Below are 26831 nucleotides of genomic sequence, written 5' to 3' on the forward strand. Positions count from 1 at the left end.
TGGAATCAAATATCATTTCATTACTCTTTGGTAGACCTTTATAAAATGATTATGCTATGAACTAATCAACAAGAAGGTAACACTGACATTTAAAGTAGGCAGTCACCTTATGGTCTTATCTGCTATAAAATTCAAAGCAAGAAATCTAAATCAAACATTCTTAACTTTCTCACTGATATTTTTTTTGAAAAATACCACAGTTGGATATCAGTTATTCAATTCTCAGAATTAATATATATATATATATTCAGGCAGTTCTTAACACATTAAATCAGCTGTTTGTAGCACAACATATATTTCTCTAAAGAAGTAATGTCCTAAAGTAGTTTAATTTCTCAGGCTACCTCAATTAGCCTATGATTTAATAATGACCTCTTAGATATCAGATATTGTGCTACACTGTGAGAACACAAGTACAAAAGGGAAATACTGCTATTCTTCAAGGTGATTACATTTATTTTTTAAATTTTATTTAATTAGATGATTTAGAATAATTTTCCATAGTTACAAGACTCATGTTCCTTCTCTCTCCTCCCCACAACTACCTCCCATATCTAATGTGCAATTCCACTGTGTTTAACATGTGCCATCCATCCCCCATTTCCTTATTATTAATATTTGCAGTAGGGTAATCTTTTAGAGTCTACTTTCCCAGTCATACCCCCAATGACTCATGTGGTCAAGCAGTTTTTTTTTCTTCTGTGTTTCTACTCCCACAGTTTTTCCTCTGAATGTGGATAATGTTTTTTTTATCATAGATTCATCCAAGTTGTTCAGGATCACTGCATTGCCACTAATGGAGAAGTCCATTACATTCAATTGTGCCACAGTGTATCAGTCTCTGTGTACAATGTTCTCCTGGTTCTGCTCCTTTCACTCTGCATCACTTATTGGAGGTTGTTCCAGTCCCCATGGAATTCCTCCAGTTCATTATTCCTTTGAGCACAATAGTATTCTAAAGGTGATTACATTTAAAGAGAGACAAAGAGAAAGAAAGAGAGAAACAACATATGTGTGAACATATGCATATAGAAATTATATATTAATGTTTTTTTCATAGGTAAAAACTGCACATATATACTTGGTTATTCTTATTATATATAATGTTTATCTTAAAGCATATATGATAGCATCTGGGAGGGAAAGGCATCTGGTACATTCTTACCTAGTAAAGAGTCCCTCAGGTATGGGTTCGAGTAAGAAGATGAATTTCAGTCCTGGAGTAGTGAGAAAAAAAATAGTAAAATGGATCAAAAGATTGACAATGAAAGATGTGGCATAATTAGGGAATTTGATTTATTGCTTAGGAAGACACCAAATAATCAAAGTATAGTGGTGCCTTCTATGGAAATATGGAAGTTTGGAAGAAGGCAATGTAGAAGGGAAAATGTAAAGAGTGAGATTTTACATATTTTTGAATTTAAGATACCTTTAGAACATCCAGTTTGAGATATCTGATAGAAGATTAAGGATCAGGGGCTTAGCTTGTGCAATTGTCTGGGGCTGGATATATACAGACTGAGCATTTATCTGTGGGAGTTAATGAGGTTACTAAGAGAATTCATCTCCTTTATTTTGCAGATGAGGAAACTGAAGTCTAAATAAACTCTATAGTCTGAGATAAGTCAGGTAATAAGTAACAGAAGAGGAATTGTATCCCTTATTCTTTGATTCCAAATCCAGTATTTTTTCTATCATACCGTACTTCAATAAGCATTAATAATTTACTATGCTAGGCACTGTACTCAACAGTGACAACATGAAAATAGAAATGAAATAGTTTTTGCCCTCAAGAAGTTTACATTTTAAAGGAAAGCCTGTGGGTAGGTGATACATGTAAATAAAAACATATACAAAAAATTAGTAATTTGAGTTACATTAGTCAGTCAGGGAATGAGGAAAGCACTTTTGTAAGGGATGGCATTTGAGCTGATCCTTTGAGCAAGCTAAAAATTCCATCTATAATGGGGGTAAATCAAGGAAGAACTCCCCTCAAATTTTTAAGACTTGTGAATGCACTTTGGAGTTCTGAGCATGGGATCTGACCCTATATAATTCTCATGTGTCTTGCTTCTCCTAAATCCCCAAACACACATATTAATTACATGTTAATTCTTTATGGACCTTCATAGATCGAGTAGCAGAATCTATCCATTCCCTAGACTTTAAGGAGAAAGACGTCTTCTCTCAGCAGGGGGTTAGAAGATTGAGGTGTGGCAAAATAAGTCATGAAATTGGTAAATTGCCTTACTTCCTTCTTTGGGAAGTGTCACCCCCAGGACCAAAATCACAAATGGAATTCCCAGCCTTAGTTCCCTTGAGGAGACATCACATAAGTCACATGAAGCATCCATGCAAAGTCTTAGAGAAAGGAGACAAAATGTTTATAAAGAGAATGACAAGTAAACTGTTTTAAATAGCATATAGGATTGGGGAAGGAAGGGAAAACAACATGGGATTAGCTTGGAAATAAATTTTGGAGTCAAATTGTGGGACAGTTTAAATGTTAGTTAATATTATGCAAATCCTGCAACATTTCTCAACCACATACCATCTAGTCACAAGACTTTATCACCACATTGCTAACTTGCAGAATGATATTATCATCTTATTTCATGTGAATACTCTCTTAAAATTGAATTTTTACTTTATGAATGAAAGTGACCTAAACAGGGAGATCCAATTTATGTTCCCCTCCTAAAATAGTGCCTTCTCTGCCTTGAGCTTAAGGCCTCACCACTCCTTTGTTCATTATTTTCAGATTAATAGCTAAACATAGAACTCTATCTTATCCAACAGAGAAGTAGAAGGGGAAGAAGACAAGAGAAGAGGGAGATAATTGGAGGGAGGAGGAAGTAGGGGGTGACAAAAAGCAAAATGCATGTGAATAAGAACAGAGAGAAAGGGAATAGAGCAGGATCTAAAGGGGATAATAGGATGAAGGGCAATAAATAGGTTGTAATCATAATGCTAAATGTGAATGGAATGAATTCACCCATAGAATGAAAGCTGAAAACAGAGTGGATTCAAAACCAGAATCCTACTAAACATTGTTTATAAGAAACATATTTCAGGCAGAGTGACACACACAGATTCAAGGAAAAATCCTCCAACTGAATTTATTATGCATCATCTACAGTAAAAACAAAAACAACAACAACAAACAAACAAAAAAAAACAGGATTAGCAATCATGATACCAGACAAAGCTAAAGTATAAACTGATCTGTTTAAAAGAGATAAGGAAGGAAATTACTTTCTGCTAAAGGATACTATAAACGATGAAGTACTATCATTATTAAACATTTATGCACCAAATAGTAGAGAATCTGGATTTCTAAAGAGGAAATTAAAGGAGCTCAAGGAGAAAATAGATAATAAGATAATATTAGTGGGGGATCTCAACCTTTCCCTTTCAGAACTAGATAAATTGAACCAAAATTCAATTGGTAATAAGTAAGGGAAGTCAATAAAATGCTAGAAACATTAGTTAATAGATATATGGAGAAAACTAAACAGGGATAAAAAGGACTATACTTTCTTCTCAGTAGTACCTCGTGCGTATACCAAGACAGATCATAGAAATATTGCAAACAAATGCAGAAAAGCATAAATAAAATGCAACTTTTTCAGATCATAATGCAATAAAATTGTACTTAAGAGTTTATGCAAAGGAAAATTTAAAATTATTTGGTAACTAAGTAATCTAATTCTTCAAAACTGGTGGTTAAAAATATCATAGAAACATTAACGAGAATGACAAGGAGACATCATATAAAAACTTATGGAACATAGCCAAAGCAGTACTCAGGGGAAAATTTATACCTCTGAATGCCTGTAGCAACAAAACTGAGAGAGAAGAGATCAAGGAATTGGGTTTGCAACTTCAAAAATTAGAAAAGGAATTGTAAAAATGGAGATTTTTGTAACTTTGACTTCATTCCCCAGAAATCCTTAGTATTTCCCCAAATTCTCTATAATTTCTTCTGTGGCTCCAATTTGGTGAGATTACATTATTGGTATTTAACTGGTTGTAATTCCTCCCACACCCTTTTGTTTCACATGATGAGGCTGAGTTCATGTACTTCCTTTTATATAGTTATTAATAATAACACTTTAAAAATATAATACTTAGTTATTGATTATTAATTTTTAATCTTTACATTTTGGCTTACCATCAAGCAATTACAAATTATCAACATTTTCGAGCAGATAGCCTTATATTAAAGATAGCAAGTTTGCCCAATCATTGCCCTCCATGTGGGTCTGGTGGTTGGGTTTGCCAGCTCCTATCCCAGGATGCTGCCTTTCTCCTGTTCCCACTGATGTTTTCCTGCCACCTGCTTGATCCAGTGTTCTTCCTGGTGGCCAGGTCTTCCTGCCTCCCAGCCCCACTGCTCCTGGCAACCAAGCACATATGTCCAGTGTGCTGCTCTGCTGCTGCTTCCCACTACTATCTCTGAGTCAAGTCTCTGCACAGAGGATGACTTACCAAAAAACTTTCCACCCCAATCCCTTTCCACACTCCAAATGGGTTTTTTCTAGCCTCCTGTAGCCATTTTTGAACTTGGAGCAAAGAAACCTACCCCCTTTAGTTTCCAAGCAGACTTTTTTTAAGCTGATCCTAAACTTCTGGTTTAGAAGGTTGTTATTCGAGGTTTTTCATAAGGAGGGCAGTTAGTCCAAATCAGTGGATTTAAAGTCATTTTTTGAGAAATAAACCTTTTTTTCCCCTTCTCTTTCTTGACTCAAGACACCAAAGAAAAAAATACCATTCCTTCATATGCAAATATGCTATTGTTTTCTCTTGAGTTTTGCCCCCTAAATTGTTTACTCTGTGAACAGAACTCATTCTGCTTTTTTTGGTATTTTTTTGAGGAATAATACTCAAACAGCTTCCACTTCCACAGAGTCTTATACAGCTCAAGCTGCTCAAAGTTTTGGAGTGTCTTTATTTATTACTTGTCCTTGCATTTAGCTTGAATAATCCTGATATTCAGAGGGGGGAGATTCATCTTCCTATTCACTTTTCACAATTGGGTCTGCCCAACCTCTACAATACATCCAATGCAAGATCCCTCCATATGATGTCCAATTCAATTCTTCCTCACTATGATGAACTTAAGAGCTCTGACAAAAGAAATGCAAGTAGATAATAAATATTGGGGGAGGGGAAGGAAACTTTAAAAGAGATCTGGAAGTTTATTGCTAACTATTTTGAGTTTAATCTCTTCCTATCATATAGAACAAGTCTATTGTAATTGGTAAAAAGGATTTTGACTGCATTGCCTGCCTGCACCTTCTCATTTGTTTACATTATTGTATTTACTGATTGCTTTAAAGTTTAAATTTTTTAAGTTTATCTGTATTAATATAATCTATATCTTTCTATAATACTGAATCATTTTAAGCTACTATGTTTTGCCTATATTGATCTTTTATTCATACCTTTGCCTTTGCTGAAGAACAAAATATCATTGTACAAACCTATGAACATCTTGCCCAAACCCTTATCATTAGATCCATCAAAGATCACATATTGCCTTTATGAACTCTCACATAGATGATGAAGGATGGACTTCATCAAAAGCTACATACAACGTTTAGAGAATTTAGTGAGATAAGAATTTAAATTGTAATTTTAAGGGGTCTTCAGAAATAATTTTAGAAAACTAGTGGTTTCTGAATGGATATATTTTATATTTATATATAAATATTTTATAAATAATGTTGTATTAAAGATAAAAAGTTCATATAAAGCAAGAAGTCAAAAAGAGCTTCTGTGCATGCATAATAATTTAACTCTTCAGTTTAATTTACTTCCACCAGAACAATCTAGATTTCTTGGTGATGTTCTAGACCCAAATAAGTTTTACTTTGTTTAAAAATATATTTGCCAAGGTTGAATGATTGGCCACATCTGTAAAAATTGTGACGAATATCCATCAGTTCAAAGGTTTTTTTATGTCACATAGGAACTTATATGAAATATGAGTGGGTTTGTTTGCTATTATAATTAACTGGGCTATTGTGAATTTGGGGGGGCCTTGAGACTTCTTTGAATGTGAATTATCTACAGAATTACTTTTTTATTCTGAAAAGCATAATGTACTATTATATATATATATATATATATATATATAAAAACAGGGAGGGTCCAGTAATGAGGACAGGGAGAGAATGGAATCTTCTTTCCCTGCTATGTTAGGACCAGAGGAAGGTAAAGATGGAATAGAGTCAAGTAGAGAGGGAGGATGGATTCTTCTCAGCTCTCCCTGACAAACCCCACTCTGGTTGTCTGTCAAGACCTTAACTTCTATTCCCTCAGAGACCTTGACTAAACAGGCTTGGTACAGTGAGCTTCTTTCTCCCTGGGGAGAGGAATGTTAATTCCCTCCATGCAACTTCAAGTCTCTTTCTAGACATGATGGAGTTAGTTATTTCTTCTTATTAAAACTATTTTATTCTAAGGGAACAAGGCAAGGGGTAAGGCAGATGAGTTTAGAAATGAGACAGAAGGGAAGAGGGAGCAGAGGGTCCCTAGAATAACTGAAACCCATTCTCCTAAAAGTTTGGCATGTCAGGCTTTGTTGATCTGACCCCCTGGGGTCAGTTAGAGAAGAAGTCCTGGCTCTAACTGACTTGGCAGCTGTAACCAGTCCAGGACTTTAGGGTATCTGGAGGAAATCTTCCTTCTAGTAAACAGCTTCCAGTTTAAGTCTTATTCACTTTTGACTTCTTGGGGTATTGGGTCAAGCTTTCACAGGAGTAGATGAATGCTGGTTCAGAGATCTACCCATCCCACATTCCTGGTAGCATCTCAGAGAGGTGAAGAATCTTTTCCAGCTTTCCAGATCAGCTTACTTCCTCTCTATTTTTCAGAATTCTCTCTCCTTCCTGCCCTTCTCCTCTCCTATAGAATTCTCCAGCTTGCCTCTTCAAATCTTGCAAATCTTCTCTTATAGTACATACACCATGGTTCATGGCCATGTTAAAAAGAAAATGGATATCATTTTTAGCGAGGAATCTTTGTATTCTAACTTTACTTGGCTGACACAGTGTGTCACTGATTATAAGCTATATATATTTTTTATTTTTAAAACTTTTTGATTATTGTCTTTCCTTGCATGTGCAGTAGAGCATCTGAGTTTTATTTTTCTCTCCTTTTTGTATTTAAAGCACATATCAACAGTATTGAGAAGATTTTTCTTTAACTTTTTTTGATTTTGCAGTAATACAAGTTTAAAATAGCTTTATTCTAATATTAATGCATACTCAAAAGCTTTAGACTATAAAAATGATGCCATTAATTGTTGAAAAATTATGGGACTTTGCTTCATGATTCTGTCTGATTCCAGAAGAAGGGAATATACAAAAGAACCACTTTACAGTGCTAAAGACGCACAGAACAACTGCATAGTGCCTATGGAGCACAAGTTCAAAGAGACTGATCCCAGTGAAACTGATGTAATTTTGAGGCAAGACAAAAGGACTTGAACTAGTTTGAGGTTTGAGGTTGAGGATGTTTTGACTTATGTCAGAGGCTGGACTTCCTCTTAGCCACATTCTATCAAGCACCTCCTTTGTGCTGCCATCCTGGCTCCCATTTGCTGCTGAAATATAGTCCCTTTTCTGTCTTTCATAGTGTGGCAAACTTTCTGTAGTCCTGGCTACTGAAAAAAATCCTTATATTCCATCCATCTGTTTCTGATCCTTCACCTAACCCTAGCACCCACTGGTTTCAAATTATTGACTAGTTGCTTGCTATTCAGGGCCAGAAAATACATTTGGCTCAATAATACAGTATCAGAATTGGGACTGAGGTGGGCAGGATAGCTATCTCAGTAGGGGATGGTGATTGAAATTTCTCTCCACAGGGGGAAGAGTTCAGGTGGAAAGCTGAGCTGGGTATCCATTTGCTGGGGAGTGGTCAGAAGCCAAATAAACCAGCTGAGATCAGATGATGCATATTAACTAAAATCTAATGTCTGAGGCTGAGATGGGCCAGATATATGCAAATCATGATGGATTTATTTATATGTGTGCAATGTAGTGTTTATTCTAGATATGATATATATGTCTGACAAAATATTAAAAGGGAAAATATAAATGATTCATGAATTATCTTCCTTTTTATCATCTTAAACTCTCTCCCAGCCAATATTTCTTTTACCTAACAAAATTTAACTTTAATCCTCAGCATTGTTCAACCTTTTAAATTTCCCCAATTTCTAATTAACCTATAGAACATTTAAATTCAGTTTTTCTTCCCACAATGAGTCTCAGAGTTTTCACAATAAACCACTTTGATGGAGCAATACACATATCCTAAAAGCCACATAATCCCTAAAGCAATTGTATTTGACTTTAGAAATTTTAGTTAGCTTATTTATTTATTTATCATCTTTTTTGCATTTATATTTAAATTGGAATTCCTCTATTATCATGGGAATTGGAACTAAAAAAATGAAGCCACTTTTTAATGCTTTGAGTCTGAAAATTTCTCCATTTTATACCTCAAGTAAACAATTTTCCCTCACTTTTATGCATAGAATAAATGTTATTAACCCTTAGATGAATATAAATATGGCACTTTAGCACATCTTAATGGTAAATATTTAATGAATGAATTGCATCTTAATTCACCATCCTGAGCTAATTGGTTCACATGACTCCCAGGACCATGGAGCTATTTGTTTTGGTTTTAGCATATATTTATTAAAAACCTATTATGTATGAAGTCCAATGTAGAAGTTGTAAAACTATTGAAAACTCTTCTTTTCCATATCCCATTATATTAGAATCAAAAGTGCCTTATTAATACCATGAACAAATATAATTCAGCATAACAAATTATTTCAATAATATTTAAGACCAAGAAATGTTACAGATAACTATTTAGACATATAATTGGGAAACGACTACATTTGCACAAGTTAATTTTTAACCCAGTTACATACAATGTATAGTATATCATTTTCTGCTTATAGACATCTATTGAAACTCCCACAAAGAGAAACAGGAAAAGAATCTCTGCTTCTATACTATCATTTCTCCATTGTTATAAAACTGCATGTGTTCATGCTTTTATGTGAGACTGAAACAAACAGTATTTTTTGTCACATAATTTATAAGAATATCAACAATTAATTTTCTTTTCTTTGATGGGGAGAGAGAATAAAATAATTCTAACTATAATCATAGGCTTCAGTGCAATTAAAACAAATAAATACCGTAATCAATTTTAGAAGCTTACAATTTTAGAGACCAGGTTTAGTGCAATATTAAGAAAGACATTTTTTTTCTTTGGCAAATCCTTTGGAGCAAGGAATAAAAACTCCATTACTAGACATACACTTTGAATTCTGTAGCACCTTCATTATTGAGTTAATTACACTGGCAACCAGACACAATAGTTATCCCAAATGTTACCTTTGGCTGTAATAACTGGCTCACCTGTCTTCAAAACAACAAGTAGTTGCCCTGATGCTGGGTGTTCAGGTTGTACCCTTAGCAAGTGGTTCCTGAAGGTCAAAAACAGAATTCTGAGCAATAACTGTAGGAATAATGAGCAATACATGAGCCTAAGATTTTACTCTTCCTTTCATAGTTGGGCTTATGTTCAATGAGAACTTCAGCTATGGCTACTTCCACTTCATCAGTACTGGGAATTACACAACAATCTTCCTTAATGTATTTGACAGTTTCCAGATGATCTCTTCCTGCATCCTTGATCTATGTATATATATACTCTTTTTTGGTCTTCTGATTAACAGTGTGACAGATTGTGACTTCCCCATTTCTTAATAATGATGACTTACTTCCCCTTCTCCTGGTGTGTATTCATTGACAAGCCCTGAATGTCCCAAATAGTTGAACTTTAAGTCATCCAAGAGAATCCATGATTATCCTACCATGTGGAAAACCCAATTTCTACATATTTCTCCTTTTTTCTCTAAGGAGGGTTACTATACCATCTCTTGTGTGAGTCCCTAAAGAACATTAATTTATTCCCTTTTTTAATTTAATTTTTATTTTTCCAGATTACATGTTGATACAATTTAAATGAAAAACTTCTAACTTTTTTGGTCTTTCTTCTCTCCTCCCCTACTATCTATCTCCCTTCCCCAATATGGCAGGTAGTGTTCCATAGGTTATACATATATACAGCACATGTTTATGTCTATTGTGTTGTAAAAGAAGACATATTATACTAGAAAAAATTAATGGTGGAAATAAAGTGGAACATGGTATGCTTCAATCTGCATTCAGACAATTAGTTCCTTCTAGGGCAGGAGATAAGCTTTTTCAACATGAATCCTTTGGAGTTGTCCTAGATACTTGAATATGTCAGCATAATTATTGCTGACAATAATTAAATCAGTCATAGTTGATCATCTTACATCTTTCCTTTTTTATTAATAACAGCAAATCATTTGAATGAATCTTTACACATTTATTTTTGGTTCTATTTTTTTCTTTATTTTATACTCAATTTCATTTTTGCTATTACTAGTTCCTCTGTATCATCTACATGTTCCTAAAAAATCCAAAATTATTATTTTTTATTTTCTAATAATTTAAACAAACCTCTTCAACTATTTTTAATATTACAATATCATATCCCATGATCTAAAACTATCAACATTGTGTCAATTTCAAATTAATTTTTTTATTTCAACATAAAAATATCACAGATTCAACTAGTTTTCTGACATGCAAAATTTAGTCTACTACTGCTTCTGTTAACACCTTGGCCAAGTCATTTTTAATTTTGGTGAGCAAGGACATTTGTGCTGTGTCAACAAGTATTTCTTATGTATTCTTCAGAGTTCAAGTGCTTTCATCTTTGCAACTTTAAACCCTTCCCATCATTATTTGATGTTATTCATTTCCAGAGATATAGATATCTGCTTGTTTAATCAGCTCTCCAATAATGATAATATTTGAAGTAGTGTCATTACCAGCTAGGTCGTCCAGGATTGTAGCTATTTTTGCTATCACGGAGATTGTAGGCAATTGAATGGGCATCTCATGTAACAGCACACTGACATTTTTGGTGGGATTGATGTCTCCATCCTGGAAACAAGTATCTTCATGGTATCCTTAGGCCCCAGTTTGGACATCAGCACATCCTGTAGCCCTCCATCCATGGAGATGTTGAAGGCCAATGTAGCTTGAGCTTCATTATTGATATGGCTGGGGAACATAGGCATGGGCCAGAGAAGCAACCAGTTCCCAAACCCACATCCCCTCACAAGATAAGACCAAAACTTAATGCCCAATAAAGGAATAAAGTATAAATTTTCTGTACAATCATGAAAATCAAATAAAACAACAGAAATTATCTGAAAAATATATACTTCAATTTAGTTGACACAGTGAAATAGTTATCTGCCTTGCTTCCTCAGTTTGACACAAGTTTCTAAAGGAATCTTTTGGCTCTTGTAATAGTTAACCAGAAGTATTAATAACATCAATAACTCCCATTGGTTTATTGGTAAGAGCCAAATATTGTTACAAAATATCAGCATCATTGATGGGCAGCCATACATGTAAACTAATTGACTTTCTCTTACTTTTCTAAATATATCACTCTTTAATTTGGAATAAAAACAAATTCTTGGCTTTTTCTTCTTCAATATATTGCGTCAGAACAATCTTAACAGATATATATATTATTTGTATAAAATGTTATTTTCTTATAACATAAAAAATTGATAAGGGTGGGAAGAGGGGATTCCTGCCACGCTAATTTGTTGTATATTAATTCCTCAATCTGACAGTTTATTCATTATCCCTTGAAAATTTTTATCATTATGTGCTTGAAAATGATCCAGGGGTATGTTTGTATACTTTATTACTCATTAATAAAATGTCAATTACTATCTCACTAATTAGTTAATTTCACTCCAATTAATAAAATCTTAGTAATTTAATAAACCTACTTTCATAATAGTAATTATTTTTATTATTGTATAGCAAACCATGAATTTTTATAAATACACAATAAATAGTCTAATATAAATTATCTTAAAATAAAATTCATAACAAACAGATATAGATAATTATTTAGAATATTTTACTGTAGAAAAGGTCAAGGCCAGGGTCACTTCAATACCTTATAATATGTCTTGATTTGTCTTCATTTTTTAAAAATTATTCTTGAACTATTAATTTGTCACAAGATACCAAATAAAGCCTCTTCTCAATAATACATTTTTGAAGATAAATGTGAAAAGAACTTTATCAGAAAAGAGCTTTTGTTCTCCTTCTTTCTGTCTTCTCTAGTTCCTCCTCATCCAGGATAGGAAATAATTATGTTGGCCCCTCACAAGAAGATCTCACTTTTGTATAAATGGAATTTTGGGAAATATTAAGGGGCTTCTGGGAGATGAAGTCCAAAGGCTCAAAATCTCCATTTGTACACTTTTAATATCTTCTCTCCACAGTTTATCTCATGGATCCTCATACATCAAAGGGCAAAAGCAAACTCTCTCTCTTACTTCCAAGGTAGATGACCCATGAACAAGAGATTTTTTTTTCAATTGACATTTCAAAATTTCTAGTCCAAACTACTTTGCCTGCAACTTTCCATTTCACTCTTTAAGATATGATAAATATAGATTAAATTTATCTTACTAATAAAAGGAATGAGAAAAAAAAGATTTAGTAGATCTAACTGGTCTCTTTTTCCAGTCTAGAAAGATAACTGGAACTGTCATTCCCTCAGATTCCAAATTTTGGGTAGATAAACACACTAGAGATGTTTATATATGATCAACAAGTACAGTGAAAGGACTGAAGAATATACCCTACAGAGGAAAGGAAGTATGTCTGCTTGGGACAAGAGAATACTACAAGAACAAAAGAGTTTTTGTTAAAGAAGGAATAATTTTAGTGTGCTTGATCCAGAGGTCTGATTTTGAGATCTTCAAGCAGTGGGTGGAAAATCACTTGTTGGATGTTGTGAGGAGGGATTCTAGACTAAGCACAAATTAGGAAATTTGGCTTCCAATGCTCCTGGCAGCTCTTAGCTTCTGTAAATATTTAAGTAAATAGACTTCTTTTTTCACTTCAGAAAGATAAACACTTTCAGTATAACACTGGATATTGTACATACTCTGATATTTTCTACAAATACTGAGTCTTTTAAATTACTTAATTCAAAAATCTTTTACAGCCTGCCAAGAATATACCAGATTTTGAATGATAAACTGGAAAGGTTCAGGCAAATCACTATGTATACATTTACATATACATAAACATATATAATATAACCTTGATGTAATTTTTCCTAATGTAATATACTAGCCATATTTTATTTGTTTGTTATGCCATTTCAATTTGTAAATTTGTGAATACATGATGCTTCAAACTTTGTTGAAGAATCAGTTTTCTCCGTGATTATATATAAAATATGACTTACTATTTGGAAATTACTTAACTTCTTTGTTACTCCAGGAAACACTAAAATTTAAGATGCACACAAATTGCTGATTTTTTTTAGATGATGTGGTTTCACCATGCCAATGAAACCATAGGCCTAAAACAATAAATAAACAAAGGAAAAAATCCAGAATAAAAAATATAGGCATCAAAGAAACACGAAAAATTAATTAACAATGCATTTTCCTCTCTTAGTGTCTCTCTCCTTTTTTAATGGCTCCCAAAAAAAGAAATTGTACTTATTCCATAGGGAACTCATTTCAGTAGTGAGTAACCAAAATACTTTTTTTCCTTATCCTTTCTCGATCTCTTCCTCTTTGTTGATTTATTCCCATCAAGCTACAGAAATGATCAATAATAAAAACATAAAAATAAATAAAAAGGAGCTTCCTTTGACATATCTATTCAACTTAGTTAGTCCCTTCTAAATCTTCCCTTCAGTTAATAGCCTTGAAAAAGTTTTCTACTTGATACCAATGGTGAGAATCATGAATCCTCTGAAATGATTGCATATATTCAAATTGATGACATTACAAGAATTAATTACATAAAATGTGGTAATTAATTTCATCCCAACAGAAATCTACAGTGGAAGTTTAAATGTTATTTGCACAAGTCATGATATAGGTTGTACAAAGCTTTTCTCATTCAAATTTACTCTCTGATCAGCTACTTGTAACCAAGCTTCTACATCAAGTATTCCTTTTAGCAATTCAACAATCACTTAATTGCTGATTATGTGCTTTTGCACTATTCACTAGATTATACTCAAAAAAATTTCCCATGGTTGGTCACTTATTCTATCAGAGATATTGAATTATCTTCACTCATTTCCTATATTTCAAGGAACTTTTTTGGTTATTTTCTCCTTGACTGCTTAATTGTGGATATTCTCTCAAAGTATGTCCTTAGGACTCTAGTCTTCTCCTTACAAACCTAATACTTTCCCAAGGTTTCAACTATAATCTCCATAAGACTCAAAAAATTTTTATCACCTTCTTTGATTTCTTTTCTGAATTTATTTAATATCTCTATCTGAATGCTTCACTGGCACCTTGAATTCAATATTTTAAAATTTAAGCTCATTATTTTTCCTTTAAACCTTTTTTTGATTTTTATTTCTTTCTATGGCATAATTATTCAATTGATCTCCCATATTTGAAAAATTAGAATTTATCATGAATTTGCCTTCTCCCTCATTTTTTTGGAGGGTCTGGAGGAGACCTATGATTTCTTTTGTATATGGAATTTCCCAAAGAATAAATGACGTCTACAAAAGCAAATAAATACTACAGTGCAATTTTTATGTCAAAATTTTCTCAAGTCATTCTTCTATTTAAAATATTCTATTGCTCATCAACTAAATTTAAAAGTTCCTTTTCTGATATTCAAGATTGTTCATGATATGATACCATCATCATATTTTTATCTCATTTCTCTCTATCCCTTGCTTGAATTCTACACCACAAAAATATCTGATTATATCTTCTCTCCCTAAAACCTAAGGTTGTTCATATAATTCCTTTATGATTTAAGTTGATAATGATCTTCTCTATCTGATAACATAGTGTACTTTTTAAAAATCCCCTCAATGCTTGTCTTTTATGATATTGGGTATTACAGCTATGTGCATTGGTGATATATTCCCTTATACAGCAGAACCTAATTTTTTATCTCCCTTCCAAGTCCAATTGTCTGAAATCACTCAAGCATACACTTTACGAATAATGCATTTTTGTTGTTGTTATTTTTGTTCCTCTAATCCTTAATTTGAATTTCCTATCCTATTATTTGAGTCAATTTCTTTGGACATATCTATAGAAAAAAAATTTAAGCCCTTCAAGTCAGTGCCGTTGGTATTAAAACATACCACCATACCACCCACCATAATTCTATATACTACTATATTCACATATGTATTATATATTTTTATACTTTCTTTTTGAGTATGTGAATATTCCCATATATCACATAATTCTCTATATATGCATATGCATATCAACATATGTAAACAACATGTCATAAATGTACACACATATAATAAATGGCATATGTAAACACAACCCATTGTTTGTATTATTATTTATGTAAACACATGCATGTTAATATGTACACACATGTATACATATACGTGCACACATGAATAAAAATTTTGTGTGTGCCTACATTAGAGATAAAGAGAAAAATGGAGGCGGCAGCAGGAAGGAAATGATTTTTTGTGTGATTTTGGTTTTTGCAGAAGACAGTGAACAAAAGCTGAATCTCTTCTATATATAGGATCAAGGGAATTTCCATCAATTAACCATGTTCATCTGAGCTAAATAAATTACTTTTTAATAACTCTTATTTTTAACTTTTAATCATTTTCATATCTTTATTCTAAAACATTAGTTACTCTTAGATATAGTATTCCAGATAGATTCGTTGATTATTCTCTATTTTAGCAATATTTTATATCAGCAATATTTCTTTGAAATTTTAAATTAAAATTTTAGATCATATACCTACTAGAATGCTTACCATAAAAGCTATTTTGCATAGTTGTTGAAAAGAATGAAATATATCTAAGAAAAATGATCAGAGGCTTCTGTAGGTGAAGGTAAGATGGCAGAGAAGAGAAAGATCTTAGCTTAACTCAACATTCTATAGCAACTTTAAAATAACACTTCAAAAAGAATTCTGCAGTGCCATATCCTACATCCTTCCACCCCAAGAAAACTTGATTAGTCAGAAAAAGAAATCTGTGATATGGTACAGGATAGCACATTTGGATAAGATACCAGTGCTGGAGAATAGATTCTTTAGAGGTTCTCAAACCAGAGAAATCATTATAAGGATCATTGTATTGGTAAACTCTAAAAGTTTTCCAGTATTAATTTAATTTAATAATGCTTTTATGGAAGTACTACAAAAAATCCCAGCAGCCCAAACTCATATTGAAATGTTAGAATCTGAAAGGACCTTAATGTAAGTTAATATCTCAAAATGGGAAATCAAAGTCTAAGATGGGTGAAATGATCTACTGCATGATTTAGGGACAAATTTAGTATCAGATCCTAGATCATCCTTTTGTCATTTTTTTTTGTTTTATAGAATCATATGCAGTATTTCGAATCCCATATATTGCCTTTCAGATATTAAGATAGTACAAATCATTCACTATCTGTCAAGTATCAATTGTTTTTCATATTATTTATAATTATTCTTCCTCCCCCAAAATTTGCAATTTTGCCGGATCCATTCATATTTCTCTTTCCAGATTGCCACTGGTGTCTATTCTCATGAAGCTGCTAAGATAATGACTATAACTATCTAAATAGAAAGGTCAATTAAAACAACAATAACAACAACAAAATCAAACACTGCATAATTATAACATCAAGCTTAGCCAAAAGGAGTAACTGGACCTCTCTTCTCTCTTTAGAGAGTTGGATATTGCATACACCACCAGAATTCATTAATATGTTACTTTGTTTTTACTCAAATGTTTTTTTTCTTTATTTTTTATTCTTTGTTACAAGAGTTGAATGGCTACATAGAGGAGGAGAAATAAAACACATATGAAGATAATATAAAAAGGCTATGCCTATAACTTTAAAAAATGAATTTGTTAGAAGTTTGGCTGCAGTTGAAGATATACAACCATAAAGCAAAGAAAAAATGAATAGATCATCAGGGAACCAAGTCTTGAAGTTGTGCCTTAGTGCAGACTACAATAATTATTTCTTCTTAAGAAGGATTACCTTTTCTCTCTACTTCTCCCCTCCTTTTGACTAGTTTCATGTCTTCCTATTCATTTCATGGTTGGACTATATCTGAAATTACATATTTGATCAATTCCTTCATATTCATGTTCTTTCTTTGAAGAGTAGAGTAGAATTTAGGTTTGAAGAACAAAATTATTGGGGAGGAGAAATGATAAAAACTGTATTCTCCCTTTTTGACTCTTTCTAGTGATACTTTTCTAATTTAAAGGCTCTTTCCTTCTGCTTCCTATCACCCTTCCAGGAATATTCTAGACTCTAGTGAAAGGGAAGAAATATACATTCTTGTCTAAGATTCTTTTCATTGAATATTGAAATTAATTTTTGGTGTTTTGTTTGCTTTGTTTTAACCAAATAAGAAGCACAGGCTATGATCTGAACTGAGAAATCTCTTAGAATACCTCTCCATTCATTATGCCATGCTGCTTCTCATTTGAAATAAAATAGTTTATTCTTTGATTATTCATCTCTTTTTTCCCCTTGACTTTCTTCTTTCAATTTTTCCAAAGAAAACATTGTATTGGAGGTATTTGTGAGATGTCACATTTTTTTTTTACTTTTCTAGACAAACCTACATTGCAAAGCTTGTGAAAATGTTGACATGTTAAAATGTTATTTCATTTGGTATTTCCAATTCTGGATTACTAAATATTTAGTATTTCTTTCTCCAAAACAAACAATCTATGTAGTTATGATTTAAATGTGTATAGAAACAATTGTTACATGAGATTATAGAAGGTCAAAGAAGTTTTAAGATGACTTTAGGCAAGTAACTTAACCTTCCTAGCCCTCAGTTTCCTTAACTTCAACAACAAAATAAAACAACACTCTCGCCCCCCCCCCCCAAAAAAAAATAAAATCTCCAACAATAATTCAGTGGATAGAGAGTCAGGTCTAGAAATAGGAAGCCCCGAGTCCCACATTCAAATCTGGCTTCAGATATTTCATAGTTGCATGATCTTGGGAAACTGCAAATGCCTAGTCCTTACTTCTCCTTTGTCATGGATCCAATACTTAGTATAGTTTGTAAGGCAGAAAGTAATATAATAAGGATAATGTTGGTTTAAATGGCTTCTGTGATCACTTCCATATATATGTAAATAGTAATTGATTAATTGATAATTGGTTGATATAGACAGATAAATATGAAATTGTTAAGTATTTCTCATGGAAGCATGGAATTGTGTACCTGACTCTACTAATGGAGATATTTTCATTTGATTGGGTTCTACATCTATTATAATGGTTACAAAAAAGTCAGTGATCATCCACTCGTATCCATTTATCTCTTACTCAAGAGCAATGCCCATCTAAAAAGAAAAATAAAGGATTAAAATATGTGATCACCATAGATACATGACCTTCATGGAAGACATCTGCAAAGAAATGAAAAATATTTTCCAAGCAAAAATCAATCAGCATCTGAAAAAAAAAGATGCAATTCTGCTTTTGGATGTATGGTGATTAATAAGCCATATCACAAGAGGAAGAAAAGTGTTGATGCAAAGATTGGACTCATCAAATATAAATCAGAGGCAGATAGAGATTCAGGTGATCAGCAGCCATGCCTTTATAAATTATCATTGAAATGATTAACGCAGCATCCTGAAATATTAAGATGTAGTGTTTATATCTACTTTTATGCCTGCTTTTTTCCCCTTCCCATTTCACTCAATACTTCCTTAGATAATTTGTATGAGGATGTTTAAGTTAAACCTTTTGCATAATACCACAGTCTTAGTTTATAGCTGTAATAAGATGCTGCTTGCTACATTTACTGCTTTCCTAATGAGCTTTGGTTAGCCTATTCCTTGGCAAACTGGAACAAATTTCTGTAATTAGTATCATAAATATTTATAAAAGACTACAGATGACACAATTCCATTTTTTGAATTTTGCATAAATGTTACCTTATTCACTGTGTCAAACATTTCCCTTGCAAATGAATTTTTTCATAATAGTTCATTCAGAATCAATAAGTCTCTGGAGATTTCCAAACACCGATTAAACTGGAAATGACAAAATGCTGTTGAAGTAAAATACAAGCATATTCTTGGTGTCAAAATTTGTCTACATTTTTATATAAACTTCCAGAAGAAGAATGTCTTATAACAAAACTGTCATCAAGAAGAATGGCAAAATCTACCCTATCAATTTATTTTTCTCTACTTGAATTATTCATTCTATCATTGACAAATACCTAGGACTTCAAATCTTTCCTTCAAGTTAATCAAATCAATCATTTTAACTTTTAATGACTTAAAGGGAGTTACCACATTCATATTATTAATGCTAGGATGACAACCTCCCCTTTCTCCTATTTTTTTCTCAATCAGTAGATAACACCTTGTGTACCTGTATATTCTCTTCCTATTCAGATTAGTAACTTTTTGCAACTCACTCTAATAATTTATCTCGATTCTCATAATAGATTAAGTTACTTGTCCAGAAACATAGAGGTACTATTTGTTGAATTCAGGAATTGAACCAGTCTTCCAGACTTGAAAGCTGCTAATTTTCAGTTTCTTCAAATTGGAGGCAGAGAGAATTTCTTCTATGAGAATTCTTCTAACAAGCATGCCTTTAATTATTATGACCTTCACCTTAAAGACACTTAAGAGATGTCATGTACTTGATCTCTTTCTTCTTTGTATTATCTCTTCTCTAGTATAAGTCTTCTTGTCCATACATGAAAATATGTACTGTATGATAACATTTATACAACCTATATCATATCTTCCATCTTGTAAATTGAAGAGGTGTGAGAGATGGGGGAGAGAGAACATGTATTATAAAATGTCAGAAAATGATTCACTAAAAATTGTATTGATGTAATCAGGAAAAATAAAAATAAATACAAAAAGTTAATAGGAATTGAATATTATCCTTCCCATTTTACACAGAAAAATCAAGAAACATTAGAACTAGGTGGCTTACTTATAAACAATTAGAGGTTAAGATAATTTTATTATAGTATATTACACATTCCAAGACATGCATTGCCATTTATACTCATATTTTTTTTATCAAAAATGAGAAATTTAAAGCAAAAAAATAGGATGCAACAATTTTGTTTAGCAGAGGTAGGCTTTTTTTTTGACAGCAGGAAATGATCTTTTCCAGTCTTAGAACTATGAGGAAAACTCTCAGAGGTCTTTTCTATATATAACATATGTTTACTACACTAATTTTTACCTTTATTCCCTATTTTCCCTATACTATCCTAGGTTTCATCCTAAATCAATGTACTGTAATATAATGACCAGGAGGAAGCATCACATTCCATAACTCATTACCTGTGTCAATATGTTTAGGACTCCAATATGTTTAGGACTATAAACTACAGCTTCTCCATCTCATAAAATGGGGATAAAATTCCAAATCATAAGGTTGAAATGATACATTCTATAAGTACTTAGTAAGTCCCTACAATTGTAAGGAATAATGTTAAGTATCAGAACTACAAATACTAAAACAAAACAGTTTCTGCCCTCAAAGACTTTACATCTCTTTAGGGGTGGGAAGGAATTGATTAGGGAGCAAAACTTAAGATAGCTTAAAAAGACCAGTCAGTATCAAATTACTATCAGCAGTTTTATCTGTAAAGCAAAGAAAATTGTGATAGATAAAAATGGTTTTTCAAAGTAAAATTATAATTATTTTGTTGTTGTTGTTACTTGATGTACCTGGCCCTTCTCATGTTGAAGAAGATTTCAGACAGGAAAAGATCTGACATGAAATAATGAAAATAAGCAATATTTCAAAAGATGTTAATGGTAGTATCTAAAATATCTACATACAAAATAAATAATTATTTATTCATTTTTAGAAAAATTGCTTTTGAGCTCTATGCAAACACCTTATTAGAAGGCAGAGGTAACTGTAGGATATCAAAGGCTGTGATATCAAAATAAATGATCTGTCAAGGCATACCAATCATTTTGAACATGGACTTAGTAATGGATTGTACACCAATTGAGGACTAACCTAAATTCAGAGATGCTATTTCTTCCCAATATGAGCACAAGTTGATAAATTTTTTAGCCCCAGAAATCTTCAAAAGCCTATATTTTAGAAAGTTTGATATTTGCTGATGACTGGAATATCAACTGGGACACATCTCTGGGATATTAAATACTAATCTTAATCAACTAGATCATAAATTGAAGTGAAGAAGCAGAGTTAGTAATTAATATTTGTATTCCCCATGCCTCACACCCTATCTGCCACAGAGTCAGTGCTGGATAAATACTTACTGATTGATTGACTAATTAAATTTTAATTCTAAGATCAGCACATAAGAGGGGAGAGATAAAAAGGAAGAAGGAGAGAAAGAATCAGCTAAACGATAACTAAACAATGGGGTTAAAATAAATGGAGAAAAATAGAAGCTGTCAAAAGGCCAATTGGCTAATTTGTAGGCAAATGCTTGACTTCCTTCCACTGCAACACACTAGCTAATGCTGGGGAAAGAAATGAAGCCCATTCCCTCCACGAATACCTCTCATGAGAAATCTCCCTTATGTCGACCAGTCTGCCCATTTCGCATCATGTGAATTGCATCTTGTACAGTGGGGTGTTCCTCCATATCCTTTTCATTATACCAAGCCCCAAATCCTGCTGGGAAAGTCACACCACAGGAGACTGAAATTTCCTGCTTCCCCTCCACAGCAGCTGCCAAGATCCTTGGATACCACTCCTGTCTTTACCAAAACAATGATTATCTTGGACATTTGCTACACCCATGGAAATCTCATTTTCAGCTAAATACAGGCTACATACATGAACAGCAATTGTTCATCTTTCAGATGAGATTATGCAGACATAAAAAGAAGCCACACACTAGGACAAATTTATGGCAGCTTTTGCAAATAGTCTTCAAAAATCATTAAATCACATGAATATCCACTTAACCTGTCAAAGCCTCACAGGATCTGCCCAGATTAACCAACAGCACCCCCTATCTGCCCAATAGAACAAAATCTTCTGTTTTCTGTCTCCATGGGCAAAGAGAAACCAGAATAATTGTCTGCAACAAATAGACCCCCATGTTCAGATTTCATGAAAACCAAAGATGAAGATGGAAGAAAAGGATAGTAACATATACTGAAAAGCTGTGGGTTGTCTGAGTCCCATTAGATCTCCTCTTCTTGATTTGGAGCACTGGATATTTGGACCTAACTTTTTGTTATGTACATAAATTTAATCAAAATCCAACATAATAATAATTGAATATGGCTTGCATCCACAGATATAATTAAGAACCATTTTCAGACTTTTTGTTTCTGCCTTTTATCATTTCTTTTGCTAAAAGTAAATATTTATCTATTATTATAAATAGAAAAATATATAGATATATACCTATATACTTAAATATATTCACATATGTTAATTGTATAATCTATACTATATTTATAATCTATACTATGGTACAATTGAGCTAAGCAATACATAAACAATTCCAGAAACATCAATTCCCCATTTCAGAAGGCCCTCGCCTATTTCTCCTCTTTTCCTATTACCCTAAATGGCAGCTTTTCTGTTAAATAGTCTATTTCTATAAGAATCTTACTTCAGTGGCTGCTAGTGATTAAGAACAATTAGCAATGGCTCAGGAAAAATCATCCAGGGGATTTAAGTTCTATATCAAATCTTGACCTGGGAGAGTAAATAGAAAACAGTGTTGGGTCAAGTCAGGGTTCAAAAGTAACACAATTTTAGGGCTAGTAGGGGTCAGAAAGATTTTGTAACTATTGTCCAAGACTGGAGAGAATACCATGATGTGGGTCATAGATAGGTAACCATTTGTGATGAAATACTGCCTTGTGTCACATAAATTTTTCTGCCCGAGAACATTATTTTCTATTCAGATTTTTTTTAAAAAGAGTGACTGTTAAATATGCCTTCTTTATTTGTTTCATTCATTTTTGAGTGAGATCATGAAACTTGAAATAAAATTCTTAACAATAATTCTCTTGACTATGTAAAGACCAGAAGATACTGGGTGAAAGATTGGTTAATACTGTTAAATACTTTGACAACCAGAATCAGATTAATATCTTTGAGCTTCAACTTCATCCTCTTTCAAATATTATTTAGTAATGCCTATGCATAAGATAAAATGAAATAATACATCTTAGTATGCTTTGATAATTTAAAAATATTAACACAAATATAAAGTATTATTTTTATTATTACTGGTATATATACTACTTCAATTATTCCAATGGAGAAAATCATCTTCCTTTACTTACCACATCACTTAAAATATTTTCATGAAATTAATTTGTTCTAGCTCAATAAAATAATGTCTACCTCAAAAAAAACCCTGAAAAATAGAAATAAGTAAGACATTGGTTTATAAATACATATACATTTTTGTCAAATGTTCCCTTTCCTAATGGGGAAGGGAAGGGAGGGATATGACTGAATATTTTAATGCAATAAACATATTTACATTTAAAAAATCTCAAGCTTGATCAAGGACTTTGCTCTTAGGGGAAAAATTTGACTTTGCACCATGGAAGTGACTTAATTAAGTAAAACTTTCACCTTCCTTCCTTAAAGCCTTGGCTATAGCTATATACAAGTCAATTAACTAAATGAAAGGACACAGAAGAATAAAATTAGCTCCAATTAATGCTGATGTCAGGGACTGGAATATTTGCTGTTGGCCATAGATTTTGTTATATGGCCAAGCATTAGAGAAGTTTTCTTGTAAAAACATGTACTTAGACATAAATCTATCATTTGCCTTAAATATGAAGGCTTAAGTAATTGAACATTTCCAGCTGAATAATACTTAGAAACTCCTTGTCTCATTTCATGGTCATGGATGTTCAGATAGTCACTTAATATAAAACCTTGCTTTGAATTTGAAACCATCCGTATTCTCATATTACCAAATGAATGAATCTTATTGAACATGAATACTTAACTGTGCAGACATTTCACTGAAGTCAAATCAATTTTTTTTTTTGCTGCTTCTTTTTGAAGATTGGCTAACTCCTGTCTAAATACTCATGACTGTTACTCTTTGTCTATCCTTTCCTTTAAGACCCAATACAAAGATTTCTTCCTACAAGAATCCTTTATTATACTTTGTTTACCCCTTTGTGCACAATATTTCTCTCTGTTTGGATAAGAGCTAGCAGATCGACTCCATATTTATTCTTATATTGCTCCTTCATCTTTTTCTCACCTGTAGGGCATCATTAAAGTGCCTAGCAAAGTACTAGTTGCACAATATGTGATCAATAAATACGTGACAAATGAATGGCTTGGTGACTTTAACTGAATAACTGAATGATTGCAGAGTACAAGCAGCATCACCAAACAAAGTTTTAGCCAGGTAGGTGATGGTTAAGAAAAAGTAAATTGAACAATGCAACTGTTAAAAGAATTTTTTAGGTTTCTGGTGGCTTGTCTCTAACTCTGGTATTCTATAAACATCCTGCCTGTGCTTTCCAAGGATGTTATAAATCTGGAAATTTTTACAAAATTAATTATGAATAGATAAACATTAATTAAATTTTTCATTGGTACACTGTTGAGTTAAGTAGGCTTTCATATGGATAATATTCCAATTCTTTTCTAGAGCACATTGATTTAATTTTCTCCTTTACAGGGAACTGTGTGCTATTCTAAGGGCATATGTTGGTACAGCGGGTAAAATGCAGGATTCAGTTGAAATCTGACCTCAGACACTTACTACTATGTGACACAGGTCAAGGTCTTAACCTTGTTTGCTTCTTCATCTGAAACATGAGCTGGAGAAGGAAATGGCAAATCACTCCAGGTTCTTTACCAAGAAAACCTCAAAAGCGGTCTGGAAGAATCACATATGACATGAGTGAAACAAAACTGAACAAGAAAAAGAAAAGTACAAAACTAAAGTATTCCCCATATCTCCTTTCAGCTTCTATTCTACTTTCCTCTTTCCTATCAGCATCTTTTTCTGATGCTTTACCCTCAAAAAGATTTCTTTGTATGTGTTTCAGAAACATATGACTTGGCTTCAGGTTCAGAGAACAGAAAAAGAAGCAGATGATATGGTAGACAGACCTTCTGCAGGTAACAAATTCCTGTTGTTTTTTTTTTCACTTAAAGGAAAAATAAAGCTTTTTAGTTGTGTTAATTTGATGACAGAATCTGTTTTTAAATCATGTCAACACTAGGAACTAAGAGAGGAAGGTGGAGAGTGATAGAAAATTAGTTGAATATTTTCTGGTATCCTGAAAATATAATATTAAATGGTTCATGAAAACCCTATTATAAGTCCTTAAAAATTGATAATAACAAATGATCTTGCTGCTTTATTTTATTTAGCAAATGACTGAGTGAATTCCAACTCCCATTGTTCTATGAACTTCATCCAAAAACATCTGACATGCTAGGCTGATAGAAAAACATGCTCAGGTCAAAGTGGCTATTTCTTTCTTTGCCAGTATTTTTTCCTCCATCTGTAGGGTGCAGGATCTTAACATTGCTCCTGATAATCTGAAAATATAGAAGTAATAGAGAGTTGGATTTCACAGGATTAGCACTTAGTTTTGTTCAGGAAAAATCAGGTCAGACCAACCATACAAGCTGAAAATGTAACTCTAGGAAAGTTTTCTAAACCATAAAATAGGAATGGATATTGATCAAAAGTGAAAAGATTTTTTCCAAAAACAGAATGGCCTCAGAAAAAGTTTTTAAAGATCATTTGTCACACACATGATTATTTCTTGTTTTGTTTTGTTTCTTGAGAAAAATGATAGGAAATTACTTTATTCAAGTGCTCAGTTGCTTATTTATAGACAAAATAACCCCAGCCACTCACTAAAGCAGTATAGAAATGAAACATAAATACATTAAAGAGAAAAACAAATCTGACCTACCTGAACTGAGTTTTCAATGGACAGTTTACTTTCATTATGAGATCTGAAAATGCAAAATATTTTTAAAGTGAAAATAATTTCATAATTGTCAATATATGGCTTTAACATGAAGCATAGTTGATACTTTCTTCATTTTCTCCTTTTTGTCTGTGTTTCTCTATCTCTGTCTTTCTGCCTCAGTCTTTCTGTTTCTCTGTTTTTGTCTCTGTCTTTATCTGTAATTCTGTCTCTATCTCTGTATCTCTATGCTGTCTTTGTCTCTGTCTCTCTGACTTTATCTCTCTGGGTTTCTCTCCTTTCCTTCCTAATTCCACGAACAGGTCAGAAAATATAACATTTAATACAAATTCTCATCACAGTTAGTTTTATCTTACTCTCTTTGTTCGTAGCAGTAGTTCACCAGAATGTTTGGAGTTTAGTGTTTTCAAAATGAAGTCAGTCAAAGGTGTATATAATAGTTTTGTCATTTTAAGGGGCTTCATCCTTGAAGAAGGGATTAAGTTGTTAGTTTCCTGATGGAAGATGGAGATACTTGTCTTCTGAAGAATGTTTTCACCTGTCAAACTAACCATTTCCTTGTCCTACAGATGTATGCAGTGGGAGATCAGTGCACTATGACAAGGCTGTATTTAAAAAAAAAAAATATATATATATATATATATCCACTCTTCCTCAGAAGAAAATAACATGGCTGTCAGTGCAAAACAAAATCTGTTAAATCAAGTATTTCCTTGAAT

At 32.7% G+C, this 26831-nt stretch overlaps 1 long non-coding RNA gene across 1 annotated transcript in view; it reads left to right on the plus strand.

Annotated features, from left to right (window-relative positions):
* Positions 1-24425: 24425 nt before the first annotated feature.
* Positions 24426-26831, plus strand: part of LOC103098293 (uncharacterized) — a 47939-nt gene continuing 45533 nt past the window's right edge. Inside the window, exons 1-2 of the long non-coding RNA XR_001623267.2 lie at positions 24426-24563; positions 25213-25285. This is a non-coding gene — a long non-coding RNA (uncharacterized LOC103098293). The remainder of the gene's footprint in view (positions 24564-25212; positions 25286-26831) is intronic.

This window comes from Monodelphis domestica, chromosome 7 (assembly GCF_027887165.1).
Source record: "Monodelphis domestica isolate mMonDom1 chromosome 7, mMonDom1.pri, whole genome shotgun sequence".
Taxonomy (NCBI): Eukaryota; Metazoa; Chordata; class Mammalia; order Didelphimorphia; family Didelphidae; genus Monodelphis; species Monodelphis domestica.